This window comes from Grammomys surdaster, unplaced genomic scaffold (genome assembly GCF_004785775.1).
Source record: "Grammomys surdaster isolate TR1022 unplaced genomic scaffold, NIH_TR_1.0 136, whole genome shotgun sequence".
NCBI lineage: Eukaryota > Metazoa > Chordata > Mammalia > Rodentia > Muridae > Grammomys > Grammomys surdaster.
In genome coordinates this window covers 10932111-10948486 of record NW_021604594.1, presented here as the reverse complement: position 1 = coordinate 10948486, position 16376 = coordinate 10932111, and the positions used below count along the sequence as shown (strand labels likewise).

The window sequence follows — 16376 nt, the reverse complement described above, 5'->3', positions numbered from 1 at the left end:
GATATAGATATAGATATAGATATAGATATAGATATAGATATAGATATTTGGGTTCAGGGAGTTCAAACCTCAACACTATAAAAAGAAAAGCAAAATGCACACTAGTATAATTGAGAGATAAGGGGGGAACCAAAGAAAACATGAATTATACTAAATAAACGGCTTATTCAAAGAGAAAAATTCATTTATAGTAAACATTAAAATGTAACAGAGATGCATTTTTCTGTGAGTCATAGCAATCAAAACTACAACACACAAGTTGTAGATAGTTACCTCTCCTTACTCTCACCTGTATTCTTTCATTGAGTAGCCAAGTTTATTGCTTTTACTTTCTTAGTAAGCATCTGTGACTATCGGGCAGACTCTGTAGTGCTGTGTTTCCACAAGCTGTCTGGCCACAAGAAGAAATGATGTTCTAGCCTCTGGGCTTGGGCTCCACACCTGAGATCAACGCTGCCTGGACTGAGGCAGGCAACTAACCCCGTGGATGGAGGGTACCACGTGACTACCAAGACACGATAACTAATATTTCCTGGTGTCAAAGTGCTACGAAAGTGATGCATGCGGTCTCTGCATTCCCTGTCCTTAATCTGCCCTGAAAACCTCAGCAGTGTAGACTCTTTTGGGTGGACAGATATTACAGAACCCAGACATCAAGATTCTTCTCCTCCTTGGGATGACATGATTGATGTCAAACACGAGGTAGGTCATGGGCATCTGAGAGAATGTTTTTATATGTTAATTTATACTAAAAGCGGCTCCTATATGTAGGCTTTGTTGTGTCCATACTAATACTGATTTTAACAATGCTAATGATAATGGCCTACAAACACCAACAGCACCATTGTACACAACCTGCTAAGTACACTGTGCACGTGACCACATATGACGCTCCCGGCAATCCTCTACAGAGAGATTGTTGCTCTCACTTTAGGGGTAAAGAAGAAAAGACCTGGTAAGACAAGAGTACTTGTACCAGACACAAGATCAAGGAGACTTTGTGGTCCATACAGTAACCACCTGGCAACTGTACTCAGCACACTGGCATCACCTGTGAACTCTCAAAAGTGAATGCTTTAGGGCCAGAGACCAATGCATGTCATCCCAGGACCTGAGGCAGAAGGAGGAAGATTGTTGCAAGTTCAAGGCCAGCCTGGTCTATATGGCAGGTTTCAGGCCAGCCAAGGTTACCTATCATAACCTGTTATAACCTGTTATAAACAAACCAAACCAAGACTCCACTCACAGAATTGAGCCTTGGTAAGCTTCTAGTCACACATGGCTATCTAAGACCCAGCTTACTCCACACTAATTCACACGTTAGCAGATAACACTACTCAACTAACTGACGGGATCCTCAGAGGTTTTATTGTTCAAAAGTATCCATGAGTCAGTTAGTGATCTCAACCTGACTATAATACCCACGGGGTGAAGAGCAGCTACATTTGTTAGGGTTGAGCAGTATAATGAGGCTTCATGAGGAAGTCCTTTGTCCCAGGAAGTGAAACCAGAAGTGATTCTCAACTGAAGCTGAGCAGTGGGACAGAATGTGAACGTGCCTGTGAATCTCTCCACGGCAAGTACATACACAATGACAAATGACTGCTAATGGCATGAACCAATGAGAGGCTGACTCCCAGCTGGAAGTCATCCCACTCCTTGAAACCTCTTGTTCTTGTTCTTCTTACCTTACCACACTTGCCTTCCAGCCCTGCTGTTGCAAACAAGGTTGTCTACAGTGATAGGAAAACATCCAGGGACAAACCCCTCTGAGCTGTCTCCCCTCTACCCAGCAGAGAGCATGACTAAATCGTCCAGTAGAGACCCTCAATGCTCAAAGAGCAGTGAGCTTGATTCCAACTGCAAGCTAATCAGCATGTGTGGGGCCCATGGCCTGACTATATAGGTTGCTGGAAACCAGCTGCAGAGCGGCCTCAGTATGGAAATCATCAGAAATCTAGTAGACTCCACTGGAGGACAGGCTTCAGGAACAAAAATGTTCTCGTGTACTTTAGAATAAAAGTATAAAAAGAATAAAAGAACACTTGGTTTCACCGTGGAAAGTGCATGTCCTTAAAATTACAGCTAAGACAGTCAGGAACACACTCAGATATCAAAGACAGTGACAGAAAACAGAGTATCATGACCATTCATGAAAGCTGGCTCATGGCGGCCAGAGCACCCTGGCACAGTCAATTTAAAAGACACAGGCATCCTTCTCCGGCAGTTCCTTTTTACTGTTGTGTCTTGGTGTTACACAGTGCCTAGTGACTGAGTTACTTTGTATCAAATTGCTTCTTGCTGTTTCATACCCTGTTATCCTGCTCTAGCCTCACACCCTGTGGTGGGACCACTGTCCACCAAGTCACACAGTAAATCTAAGGGCATCTGGTAGTAACTAAACACACAGTAGAAAACGCGTGAAATGGACAACTGAAGATGCAAATCCCTCCATCTGGAAATGAGTTCATTCTCCCTTATTGTCCCAGAAATTTGATCATTCCCCGCTTTCAAATCTCTTTGCTCTCCATCACATGCTCGTGTGATACCCAACAAGAAAAGCTACGGCTTCTCAGAGAAGACGGTGATGTTGCTGAGCTGATCCAGAACATTTGCTAAAAACCCAGTCTGTGGCTTCTCTCAGCCAGCAACCAGCACTCACGGATGTGTGTACGATCTATACAATGCACCCCATGTCTCTGAGACTCGGCCTGATGAATGACAACTGGCAGGTAATCAGGGTAGAAGACAGTGCCCTGAGCACTGTAAGATGCAGAGAGCCCATAGTTTATGCAAGACTTTCTCTCTTTAAGAAGTCAAAACGTGATCTACAAACTGAAACGGAAATGTCTTTTAAGTTATTTATCCATTATTGAAATAAGCATTTTTTTGAGGAGGCAGAAATCTATCTATCAATGCCTTCCAATGCAAAAATACGGTATTCAAATTGTATGAAAATGTTAAAAGAAAACCTACCCAAGCTGCACACGTGTCCGCCGTCCCTGTGGGTCTACCTGCAGGCTGGCACAAGAACTGAAGAGACGAAGGACAAGGAAGATCCAAGACAGACTAGCAATTTTCAGAGAAAGAGACCAAATCTGCTCACTGCAGACACCCTGAGGGGTTAGGAGCCCATTGCTCAGGGATATTCCTTGGAGATTAAGGAAGACCTAGTCAAACCAGGTTCCACACAGACACACCTTTTGTTAATCTGAGTTCAAAGTCTAGCCACAAACCGAGGATCTGGGTCATCCCTATTGGATTTCTCTTACACTGGCTAAGTTTAACAGTTCTTTCTTTGAAAAGAAAAGCATGCTAAAGTAGGAGGGTGCAAGACTGAAGGGAAGCAGTCCACAATTTAGGGAGAGGCCCCGGGCGCAAAGCCCTGACCGGAGCTGGCCTCCCTTCCAGGAGCAGACGCAGGCACCTAGAGCGCGCACAGACCCGGGATCAGGCTGCCCGGGAGCATTGGAGCCAAGTTCTGGGAGCCGCACGCTCCAAAGTCACCCGCCCTCGGTGGAGCTGGAGTTGCAGATGCGGCTCCCGGGCATCACCGGGAAACCGTGGTTGGATCGGTTCGCACCATGGGCGACCCTGGGTTCGTGCAGCCCGGCAGCGCTCAGCGGGGAGCGCGGCATCTAGAGCCCCGGCAGCCGCCGCCCCTTCCTCCCGCGCGGGCTGGACCGCGGGCCTGAGCGGGGATCGCTCCCCTCGGCGCCGAGGAAGCGGCCCCAACATCCTGCCCGTCTGCACCCCAATTCCGTGGACCCCGGACGCGCCCTGCACGGTGGGGCGCGGCTCTCTTACCGAGCGGCGGCTCCGGGCGGCTCCTCGGCCCCGCGGCGAGCGGGGCATTTTTTTCTGGGAAACTTCTCTCTGGGTCCGCAGGGCTGAGCCGGGGCGGGCAGGAAAAGCGCTCCGCGCCGGGAGGCTGCGACCATCCGGGAACTTCGCCGAGATGTGAGCCCTCCCCCTCGGCCCGCGTCCTCCCCCTACGGCCCCCGCCACACGAGGCAGCCGCTGGCCCTTCGCCCTTCGCCCTCGCCGCGCCCTGCCCTCCGAGGCTGGCGGGACCCGAGCCTGGGCTGGGCTCTTCCCGGGGCGGAGGCCGAGGGGTGCGGACCTGGAAGGGATACCCAACCGTGGACGCTGTCCCTAGAGACTGCCTGGACCTCCGAGTAGCGTCCTCTCTCCCCACCACAGGGAGAGCCTTTTCCCGTCATCTCCACTCCGCTCCCGAATCAGAGGGCCCCGCTTTGAAAAACTTAAAAGTTTCCATTCACTTTAAAAGCTGGCTTTTAAACTAGAGTGGCCCCACTGAAGCCCAGGGGCCACGCGCGTCCCCAATCCCCGCCCACTGGGAGCGCATTGCTCTTCCCTGGGTAAGGTGCCAGTCAGTTGGGATTCTTGGAATCTTTTTTCCCCCACCGACTTCTGCAAACATAGACCGATCAAGAGTAGAGCAAATGTAAGGAGAAAACTGAGGCCCTTCCACATGGCCCTCAAACCACCACCACCTTCAGGCCTCAAAGGCAACTTCACACTAGGATGACACGTTAGAACATAGACATTTGAAAAAAAAAAAAAAGACGAATTATGGTCAGTATAACTACTGGGCCATACTGTAAACATACCAAGACTATGTAGCTCCCTGAGTAAAGGTCGGAAAGCTTTGTGAAGATGCACCTCAGAATTTGGCATCTAAGATGCAGAGCCATTGGCTTCAGGCTTTCTGGGCTGAGTCGTTCCTATGTGTGTATTCTCTGTGACGTGCTTCTGGCAGATACAATAACCCTGGAAAGGCAGTGACAGGGCCAACTGTCAACTCTCCTAAATTTCTTATTGGCTTTTTGAGTAGGAGTCCCTAAAGGCACTCTTTCTTTTTTGTTTTGTTTTTGTTATTTTTAGGTCTCACTATGAATTCCAGGCTGGTCACAAACTCCCATAGTTAGCTGTATTCATCTAAGGTTTATTCTATATTTGCCTTTTATATATGTATTTATTTTATGTGTATATGTGGTTTGCCTGCAAATCTATATGCATCACAGGCATGCCTGGTGCCACAGAGGCCATAAGAAGGTGTGGGATGCCCTGAAAATGGAATTACAGACACCAACCACGTAGATGCTGGGAATCTAACTAGTGTCCTCAGCAAGGACTCTTACCTGCTGAGCCATTTCTCCAGCTCTGGCCACGATTCTTTTTTTTTTTTTCTTTTTCGAGACAGGGTTCCTCTGTGTAGCCCTGGCTGTCCTGGAACTCACTCTGTAGACTAGGCTAGCCTCGAACTCAGATAACCGCCGGCCTCTGCTTCCCAAGTGGTGGGATTAAAGGCCTGCGCCACCACTGCCTGGTTTCTGGCCACAATTGAGTTTGGATCTTTTCCTGGGTTAGCAGTGTGTGGTAAATAGTCCCTCTTGTTGCTTGACAACATGGGGAACCAAGAGGAGGGTAAACTATCCATACTCTGCCGTGTGCTGTGTTGCTAAGCAGTGGGAGCAGGACATGTTCAGTTTGAGAAGGTTTCTCTTGTTTCATGACTCCCATCTTGGGAGCCACTTTAATCCAGAGCCTTAGGACCCCCACCCCCTATAACCAGGACTTTATTGCAGTTCCCTTCCCCTGAATAGATGGCAGTCTCAAATACCAGAAAAGGGAGCTTACCTGCCTCACTAAATTCTCACAAGGAACATCTGTGAACTGATATCTGTCTCTATTATACACACATGAACAGTGCCCCAGAAACTTGACTGGCCTGCCTAAGAACTCTGAGCATATGAATCTCTAAATCCAGGTATGATGTTAATACCTCGCTCTGACCACCATGCCCTAAGTCTCTTGACTTGATTTCCTCTGTCTGTTCGTTCCACTTCTGAGCTGCTACTGGCAGAAATGACCTGAAATAATGTCCCTTAATGCTAAGTGACAAAAGAAAGACAAATTGTTACACGCTTTAGTGAAGAAGTGTTGATGTCCAAGCAGATCTGGTTACAGGCTCTGTGTTAGATTAGGTTCTGTCTTCTGGGTTCGTGCAGGAAGGATGTGGAATACCCGGTGAGTGGAGCTCTGCGCTTGGCCAGGGAAGCAGCAGAGGATCAGGACGTGCTGGGGAGGACGGTGTCTGCAGGCTGCTTTGCGCCACATGAGTGCTTCACATGTTTAATAGATATATCCAAAACTGGAAGGACAGTACTCCTGAGAGCTGACTATTTCACTTACTGACGCTGCACCTTATTCCAAAAAGAATTTTAAAAAGCCTTAAGGCAGAACTGAATATGGTAATATTTAGATCTCTGGGATAGCAAATTCACCAAATATTTTCTCTCCATTTTTTTTTCTTTCCTAAAAATAGGTACTTATTCTAAACAATTTGAATAGTTGATAGGCACAAAAACAGAAAGTGGAAGCCACTACCATCCCATCCAGCAGCGGCCATTCGTGATTTCCATGCTTTTCCTGTGAATTTTTGTTACACGGCAAATAGGCCATGAAGGTGTAAGTCAGTGGTAGAGTGTTTGTCTAAGATGCACAAGGTCCTGGGCTTGATTCCCCACCTACACACACACACACACACGCACACATGCACACAAGCACACACACACACACTCGACAATAATTATTGCATTGGTTATCTGCTGCTATGTGAAATTATCATAAATTTACCAGCTCAAAACCACATCCGTTTATTATTTCAGGGCTCTGAATAAGTGAACACCATGTGACTCAGTTCTCTGTTCAAAGGCTGAGTTCTTGACTGGTGGTGCTGGAGGGAAGATCCACTTCCAGGCTCATCCTGGTCACTGACAGAACTAGTTCCCAACTGAGATGGGGCTGTGGCACTCACTTCCTTCCTAGCTGTCAGCTTCAAGGTTGCTCTTTGCACTCAGAAGGCAGCACACTCTGTCTCCACATCCAGGAACAGACTCTCTGTATGCAAACTTTTTACATTCATAGTATGTATGCCAGGATAGGCCCTACCCACTAATCCCACTGAAGCTGATCAGCCTCTCTTAAACTCAGTCTTAATTACATCCGTGACACTCTTCACAGCAGCATCCAGATTAGGACCAGTTTGAATAACTACTGGAAACACTAGGGATAGAATTCTCGTGCATATGAAAGTTTATCTTTCCATTCCTCGAATACTCAACAAATAGAATTCTTTCTTTTTTTACAGCTACATATTTTTCACTGTATTATGTACCGCAGTCCAGCCAAATGCCCTAATAGTGGACACTTATATTGCTTTCAGTTGTTTTCCTGTTTTGTACATGATAACCATAGATAATCTCAAGCACTTATGTACCGTGAAATTCTCTAACTAGCAATCTAATGTATAGAGATTAATGTCATAGCTTATAAAAACAATTTCCATGGGACAAGTGGGATTGAAAAGTGGGAAAGATCTGTACCTTCTCCTTTAAAAAAAAATAGCACATTTTATTTACTTATTCATGAGCGTGAGAGGAAGTGTGTGCATCCCATGAGCTGCATGTGGAAGTCAGAAGACAGGAGGTGGTTCTCTCCTTCCCTGATGTGGATCCTGGGGGTTGAACTCAAGTTGTCAGACTTGATGGTGAGCATCCTTACCTGCTAAGCTGCTAAAGATGTGTGACTTTTGATAGATGCTGCCAATTTCTCCCCAAAGTGTTAGTATCAATGAATATTTACAACAGTATCTAAGAATTTAGAGCTATTAAATAATAATCACATATTTTATAAACAAATTCCATCCATACACTGTTTCATTAGAAGCTCTTATGTATACTAGTTGACTGCATTGGTTCTATATCTGGCTGCTTGTCTCCAGGCTTGGAGCTCTGATTTCCTGTGTGACCTGGAAGAGCCGGCCAAGCTTTAGGTCCTGTATGTATCTCTAATCTCAGTGGTACGCTGTGTATTAATTAGCCATTGCTGTGTAACAGAATACTCTAAAAGGTGATTTAGAAAACATTTATTATATCATAGTTTCTGTGGATTAGGAATGTGGGTGTAGTTCAACTGGGTAGTTTTAGCTGATAATCTCTGACAGAACTGAAGGCAAAGAAGCTGACAGGGGCTGCTGCTGTCGTCTGGAGGTGTGTCTAGAGAAGGGCTCATTTTCAAGGTGCCTTGCACCTCTGTTTACAAGATTTTTGTTCTTCACTGGCTATTGGTCTTCAACATCACTTTTGATAGTCAATTTATTGGAATTGAAAAGTGTGTAACTGGGCCGGGCGGTGGTGGCGCACGCCTTTAATCCCAGCATTTGGGAGGCAGAGACAGGCGGATTTCTGAGTTCGAGAGTTCGAGGCTAGCCTGGTCTACAGAGTGAGTTCCAGGACAGCCAGGGCTACTCAGAGAAACCCTGTCTCGAAAAAAACAAAAACAAAAAAAGAAAGAAAAAAGAAAAGTGTGTAAGTGACTAGTCGGGCACACTTCTGGGTTGTCTATGAGGATATTTTCGAAAAGAATTAACCAACAAGGACAGATCTCGACTTAATAATGGTGGCACTATCCCCTAGGCTGGCAGCTGGGTAGATAAAAGGTGAAAATGAGAGCAAACCAGCCAGCTCCGTGGCAGCTCAGAGCTGCCTAGGAAATTGTTACCCTAGAATTAGTTTGCTCAGCCACCCAGGTACTTGGTGTGGTCCAAGGGAGCCCAGCTACATTGCTAACAGGCAGGAGACCTTGACATTGTCCAGATGACCATGGTTTTGTGGGTTTATAGAAGACAAGAGTAATGGAATCACAGAGACTTCCACCCAGATTTCAAAGGAAAGACTGGGAGGCCAGACTGTGCAGCAGGGTTAGGAAGCATGCAGGCCGCCCCTCAGAAGGTAAGCTGAAGGTACAGTGGAGACTCCAGGAAGGAAGATATGCCAAGACCATGGAGCATCTGCTGGAGGACCACTGCTAGCCCAGAGCAGAACCAGCTTCAAACAGGCCACATAGGTTGCAAGCGACAAAGCCAAAAAGTGGGCTGTCCAATCCTGTGGTGCTGGGACATGGGCCTAATGTTTGCCCTGCTGAGTCTTGACCTTAGGTTGCTTCCTCTCTGTTCCTCAGAGTCTCCCTTTTGTAATGGGAATGTTTCCTCTGTGCCTCTGAATGACAGGGCCATATCACTTGTCTTTTATTTTTCTCACAGCTTTGAATCTCACAGAAGACATTGAGGTTGAATTTTAAGCAGTCTTGGAACTCTTAAGACTTTGGGGACCCTTGGAGATGAAATAAATGCATTTTGCATCATGATCTGACCATGAGCCTTTTGGGAGCCAAAGGCAGAACATCATGGCTTGGATGGCTGACTGCTTCCCAGTGCTTGGCTTTTAAGGAAGTGCCTGCATCTGGAGAGTTATAGCTAATCAATGGATTACTCCCTCAATAGACTCATAATGTGATGACATTATTAGCAAGTCATTAAAAGATGGGAATCAGGCCACCATCATGGAGACAAGTCACATGCAGCCCATCAAACTGGCTAGGGTAACCAAAGTGCTGGGCAGGACTGGTTCACAGAGATAGAGCACACAGGTGCATGTGGAATTTATGAATGACATCACCACTCTAGCATCTGAAACATCAAAGGCCCTGCTCGAGAGGATGCTGTGCTCACTCAGTTGGAGTTAGATAGAGAGGCTCAGGATTGTACCAACCTTACTGGGGGATCCTGGATATTCACCACTTAGCCCATGGAATGACCTGCCATTGTTAAAGCATTATAGTGTGTGTGAGTGAGTGAGTGTGTGCGTGTGTGTGTGTGTTTAAGTGGGAATCAGGACTTATTGGAGAAAATAAGTCACTGGTGTACAAGCTCAATGGTTACATCTCTCCCTGGCTCCTTCTGTATTCCCCCTCTGTCCACCATGAGACAAAGAATGCCGTTTTCCACAATCTTCCACCACTGTGGTGTTCTATCCAACTACATGGGGCCAAACAAATATGGATGGAAACCTCTAAGCTGAAACCTTATTCCTTTAAAGTTGTTTGTGGGTAGTATTGTGTCATGGCGATGAAAAGTCCCCCTAATACACTAGCTGTGTGCATCTCCCTGGACTAACCCAAATCACAGCAACTTTTCTCCTGAAACTGAGTAAGAATGGACACCTAAAGACAGAGGCCATGGTCTTTTTGTAACCTGATCTTTGGCAGTCCAACACTGTGCCATGCTCTGCTTGTTAGACATCCCTAAGCTAGGCATGATGGCACATTCTTATAATCCCAGCTTCCTGGGTGGTTGAGGCAGGAGGATCATGAGTTTAAGACTAATCTGGGCAATACAGTGAGAACTTCTGTCTCAAAATTAAAAAGTAGAGGTCACTAAATCCAGATCACACAATGAGTCACGGACACACAGGGATGTAGGGATCTGACATCCTTTCGGAAGTATCCTGCCAGCTTCTCAAGAAGGTGTTGAGTTGAGACTTGAAAATAATATATATACACGGTGACTGTTTCTAGTAAGCTTAGTAAGTGAAGGAAGGGGACCAATGATGGAAGGGGGTGTCTCAGCGGGCCCATGCCGGGGCATCTCTTCCCCCGAGGGACCAGTCGGTATAGCAGAGAATAGAGTTTATTCAGGGCATGGGGAAGGGAGCCAGGAGGAGAGAAAGAGAGAGAGAGAGAGAGAGAGAGAGAGAGAGAGAGAGAGAGAGAGAGCACAAGCAGAGAAGTAGAGGAGTAGAGGCTGGCCATGACCATGTGGAGAGAGGGGGAAGGGAAGGGGGGAGGGGCAAGGGGCAGAGAGAACCTGCAGGTGAGGGATCAAGAGAGTGAGGAGGGGGGCAGGCAGCCCCTTTTATAGTGAGCAGGCCTACCTAGCTGTTGCCAGGTAATTGTGGGGAGGAGCATAACTGGCTGTTGCCAGGTAATTGTGGAAGTGGCGTTTAGACAGAATACTAACACAAAGGATTTATATATTTGGAAATGCTCAATCAACAAGATGCTCACACAAGTAGAGTTGTTACCCAATATCTAACCTTTTGATAGAAGTTGCTACCCAGGACAGCTTTTGACCCATCACTGGTTCTCCATGGCTGATAGCCTCCTCTCCCCTTTTCTCCTCTCCTTCCTTTCCTTCTCCCTCCCCTTCCTTTCCTTCTCTCCTTCCAACCCCTCACTCCGCCTACCTTTCATACTGCCCAATCACCGAGCTCCACTGCATATACAATGTAGCAGTAGCAGGAAGTTATCCTGCTACAGACTATACCCATTTTCATGCTTGACTTAGTATAATTAAGAACAAAAGAATGACATCTAAAATAAAGCTATTATTTGTATCGTGTGGCTGGCAATTTCTAGCAAGAAATAGAAATTTGCCTACATGAGGTAACTAGGAAGGCACTAAATAGGGATTAATGACTAAAATGCTTAGGAAAGGAATTAGAAATGGACCGTGCTCCAGAATGAGACCATCAGGGACTCACTGAGAGTCCTAGGCCTGAAAGGGAGGCCGTTAGGCAGAATGGGAGACAGATCTTACAGAGGGGCTGCTGGCATGTGACTTTCAGCTGTAGAGTGTGCTGGGCCATCATGGCCTAGCAGGGTGGGGGCTAAAGCAATTGATACCTTGACTTATTCTTTTCTTGCAAGGGTCACTTGTCTCCTGAGCCTGGTTGGGGAGCCTTGAATGTCCACATGGCTCGTTTTCTCTCTAGAGCAGGGTGGAGAGTGGTGACCACCGTGAGTGCAGAGGTGGGTGGAAGATGTGTAACCAGACAAACATACCTAGTCACTAAGGGAACATTTCCTGGGTGTGGACTGGTCCTGCATGTTAAAAACTAAAGCCTTCGAGTTTCCAGGCTGTGATCATGAAAGGTGGCTTCAAGAGAATGGCACAAGACATTGATGTCGTCATTGGCTTACGTATCTCCTATATACAAGACCTTACCTATGGGTTAATGGGGATTGAAACTGACTTGAGGATGTAGCTCAGGGTTCAGTACCTGCCTGGCACACATGATCACACACTGCAGAACATATCAAATAAACAAAAGCAACTCGGACTCCTAGCTGGCAGGCTGGTCCTCGGCAGTCCCACGTGGGCTTTGTTTTATTTTAGGGCACAGATGCAATGATTGATGTGAAAGGCATTTGTGTTGCTCATACCTTCTGATTGCACAACTGACTGCTGACTGATGGTGACGCCTAGGCTCATTTGTGTGGAGTCCGTGCAGGTACCTGCTGAAGGTGGAGCAGACTCTCTGAAAAGCACAGAGCTTTCCCAAAACCATTCTCCAGACGCAGCAGCCATGTGAGAGGAGACGGTGAGGAAACAGCACCAACTGGAGGTTCAGAGAGAAGTAGGAACAATGGAATGACAGAGAAAGGGGTGCTCACGTGCGGTGGGCAAGTGGGGTACCCTTCCAGGTGTGTGTATTCATGGGGTGCTTCTGTGGAAATATCAATTGGTATTTAAGAATCCATTTCCTATTTCATGTGTATGTGGTATGTGCACGTGTGTGTGTGTTTTATGATATGCATGCCCACTAGGGTCTTTTATGCCCACTCTCACTCCCGGGGAGAACTTTCTCCTTCATAACAAGTGTCCCTCCTAACATGTCTCTCTCTCTCTTTTTTTTTTTTTCATTTTCTTTTCTGATGATTCTCTGTATTTAATTACAGTCACTTGCATTGTTTAGTGGCAGATAGGCAGCTAGTTAGTGGCTATGCCACTAAAGAAAGGGACTCTCTCACCTCAGGGCATTTGAATAATTTTTTCCAAAGCTTTAAGACTGCAGAGGAAAAACAACAACAACAACAACAAATAACACTGCAAAGGTCAAAGTCAAAGAGGGCTCAATTTATTTAAATTATTTATTTGTTATGGCTATTGACATCTATTTTTATTTTCAATAATTTACTTAATTTTATTTTATGAGCATGAGTATTTTGCCCCCATGGATGTATGTGTATCCAATGCATGCCTGGTATTTGCAGAGGTCAGAAGGTTTCACATCACATCCCCTGGAACTGGAGTTGGAGAGGATTGTGAGCTGCTATATGGGTGCTTGGTCTTGAAGTCTAGGCCCTCTGCAAGAGTAGCCAGTGCTACTAACCACTGAGCTATCGCTCCAACCCTATGTTTATTTTTTTAAATGTGAGGATGCTGTTAAAATGAATGTTCTACATGATGAGGGGGCTGGAGAGATGGCTCAGTGGTTAAGAGCACCAGCTGCTCTTCCAAAGGTCCTGTGTTTGATTCTCAGCACTCACATGACTGTTCACAAGCATCTGTAACTCCAGTCCTAGAGGATACAGCACCCTCTTTTGGCCTCTGTGGGCACTGCATGCATGTGGTAAACACATACACATAAAAATAATAAATTGTTTACAGTTTTAAGATAAACATTTTATAAAGGAGATGGGGCATTTATTAAAGTATCCCCCAGATAATTTTAAAGAGTTATGGATGATAGGAAATAAGGAGAATATGAAGATAAAAGAGACATCAAAGAAGACTAGCCATTAATGCTTACTTAAATAAACTCATTCCCAGGAAGGCCTATGACATAAATATTAACAGATTGTGCGCTAGGGACATATAAAGAAAGGGTAACAAAATTTTAACCTGCAACAGAAGAAACATCGGGAAAATGCTGTTTAAAACTTGCGGATTCCGACATGAGTGTGTGCAGGAGACTGACACACACAGGAAGCTGACTCGTCCTCTGTTCTGTTGTCTGCCGCTGACAGTCCACAGACAGGTTGGACCTCCTCCTATGTCTTCTTTAGTTCATTTTCTTTTCTCGTTTTTAGGGCTTGTTAGCATCTCCATCACTGCAGGGAAAGCTCTAGAAGATTGTTCTACATTCTTTTATGATACGATCATTCATGTGTGGCTTGTGGAGAAACAGGAGAAGGCTCTGGGGAAGAGTTCCCAGAAATGAGGAGAAACACCTGCCACGCAGGCCGTGGAAAGGCGTGGCCGGGAGGCAGCGCTGCGAGGGGGTTGAGGGGAGGGCGGGGGACAGAGCCCAGACAGGAGAACCTTGGTCAGAGCTTGTATTGAGGTTTCTAGAGGGAGAGTGAGCAGTTTAGAAGTTGCAATCTGAATTGTTCTGGATGACTTTAAGCCACGGGAGTGTTCTCTGGCTGCCTGGAATCTGGCCCTGGGGCAGTGAAGGTGAAAGTATTTTGCCTCTAGGTTGTAGGGCAGATAGAAGAAGTCTGGCTCCGGGCTGGTCTATTTGCATTTCACAAGGCTGCTCTTGTAAGGAGCCCTTGTAATCTCTAGGAACTGGAGCTTGCCCAACAAGACAGGTCTTTCCAAGCCACAAAACGCCAAAGGTAATAAACAATTATTGTGTGCAAACCAATTGGCGTTAGGGAGAAGTGTAAGCAGGAACTGTCCTCAGGGAGTAGCAAAGAAGGAAGACGCTTGGGCCTCGAGCACACTCTGGAATCAGAATGAGGGTATCGAGGAAATATTTGGGTACCATGTGATTTATTACGCTCGTGTTCTAAATGAAGAAACTGAGGCCCATGAAAATGACAGTGTGGGCCTGCTGTCCTGGATACTTGGAAGGCTGATGGGGATTTTTGAGAGCCCAGGTGTGTTAGGACAGCCTGCACAGTTCAATGAAAATATGCAAACCTACCTGAAAAGAAAAAAGGAGAAAGAAAAGGAGATGGGGAATGGAGGGAAGTGAGGAGGAGGAGGAACCCATATAAAATACTGCTTATTGTGGCATAGGCTTGTAATCACAGCACTGCTGAGCCAGAGACAGCCAGATCCCTAGGGGTCCCTGCCCAGCCAGCCTTAGCAAACTCCTGACCACCTGGAGACTGTCTCAAAACCCAGGGTAGGTGGTTCGTGAGGAACGACACCTGAGCTGTGTCCCCGGCCTCCACACAGACACACACACAAAAAACTCACAAAGTTTAAATATTAGACTATCCAAATATGAAAGATAAGTTAATACAAATAGAATCATGAGAGGAGAATAGTTATGAACTGAAAATGTATTGATGCTTTTTTTCTTTAACTTTTTCTTTCTTTCTTTGGACATTATGGACAAAATACAGTACGGCTACAGGAACGGCAAACTGCAAAGACAAAGGAGAAGAAAACACCTGGTTTCATTTATAATTAACAGGAAGGCCAGCTGCTAAATTAATAACAAATGGGTAGGCTTCAAGGGAAGGTCCTTTCCTAATGACCACACTTGTGGAATTCCCACTCTCTGTTGTGCACTGGACACACCTGCTGGGTTTTGAGCCAGCAAGAGATTCGGCAAAAATGAGAAGCACAGTTGCATGCAACAGCCCACCCTTTGGACATACCCGAAACCGGGTTAGCTTGACGTTCTATGCAGAGATCCACGTGAGGCTCCTGCAGATGGCACAGATGTCATCAACACAATCTCCCGGGCCACAGGGCTACTTACCGCCTTCCACCTTTACACTTAAAAGTGCTTTTTGCCCGCCCTGCTGTTGGTGCCACTGCAGGAATCCAGACTCATCGCTGCTGCCATTTTGGAAGCACAATGATGATGCATTCCTTTTCTGGATGGCGGATGTGCTTGTCTTTCATTTATTTGATTTTATTTGTTTATTTTGTGCTGTGTGCACACGCGTGCATGCAATGGCTCAAATGCCATGGCATTAAATGCATGTGAGGTGTGGTGGTGGTGGGGAGGTTGTGGGTCAGAGGACAACTTGAGGAGGTGGTTCTCTCCTTCATTTTGTGGGTCTTGGGAATCAAACTTGGGTCTTCAAGCTTGGTGGCCAGCGCCTTTGTTGGCAGAGAATCGCACTTGCCCTGGCCTTCCCTTCTGTATGATGATAAGCAGCTGTCATTGGTCAGCCAACTGGTGCTACTTGAAATACTCAGTAGTTTAGAAAAGGAAACGTTCCCTTCATCTGTCCCTTTAATGTAAAGTGACATTTTAACAACAACAACAGGCTTTTGAAAACAAATTTCAAGTATAAAGAGAATATTTTTTAACAGAGGCCTGAAAATGTCCAGTCTACGGTCCTGTTAAAAAGAAAAGTTTACTATCTATAAAAACTCTTACACCTGTACACTTTAAAACCTCAGAGGAGGGCCCGGAGAGAGGGCTCAATACTTAACTTAAGAGTATCTGTTCCTCTTTCACAGGACACCAGTTCAGGTCTCAGCATCCATGTGATGGTTCAGAACCATCTACGACTACAGTCCTAAGGGATCTGACACTCTCTCTGACCTCCAATGGCACTGATCGCACATGGACACGTACATAATACAAGCAAAACACTCAGACCCATAATATAAAAATAGAGTGTTAAATACTCAAGAATAGATCTGTTTGTCTTCCAAAGTACTTTAGAAGACAAAGCCATCTGAACCCTTTGTTAAAGAAAAATGCAATTAGGGTGTAAGTAGTTCTTCCCTAGTACATGTGAAGCCTGAG

The 16376-nt window shown here is 46.0% G+C and overlaps 1 protein-coding gene and 2 pseudogenes across 1 annotated transcript in view; 1 reads left to right on the top strand and 2 right to left on the bottom strand.

The window, feature by feature from the left end:
• Wipf1 (WAS/WASL interacting protein family member 1) overlaps positions 1-3926 on the bottom strand; it is a 104544-nt gene extending 100618 nt beyond the window's left edge. The window contains exon 1 of the mRNA XM_028762885.1: positions 3808-3926. The gene's annotated coding sequence lies outside the window, so the exon portion shown is untranslated. The remainder of the gene's footprint in view (positions 1-3807) is intronic.
• Positions 3927-9429: 5503 nt separating this feature from the next.
• On the top strand, positions 9430-13871 carry LOC114617430 (annotated as a pseudogene).
• A 1265-nt stretch (positions 13872-15136) lies between these two features.
• LOC114617472 lies at positions 15137-15458 on the bottom strand (annotated as a pseudogene).
• Between the last annotated feature and the right edge of the window lie 918 nt (positions 15459-16376).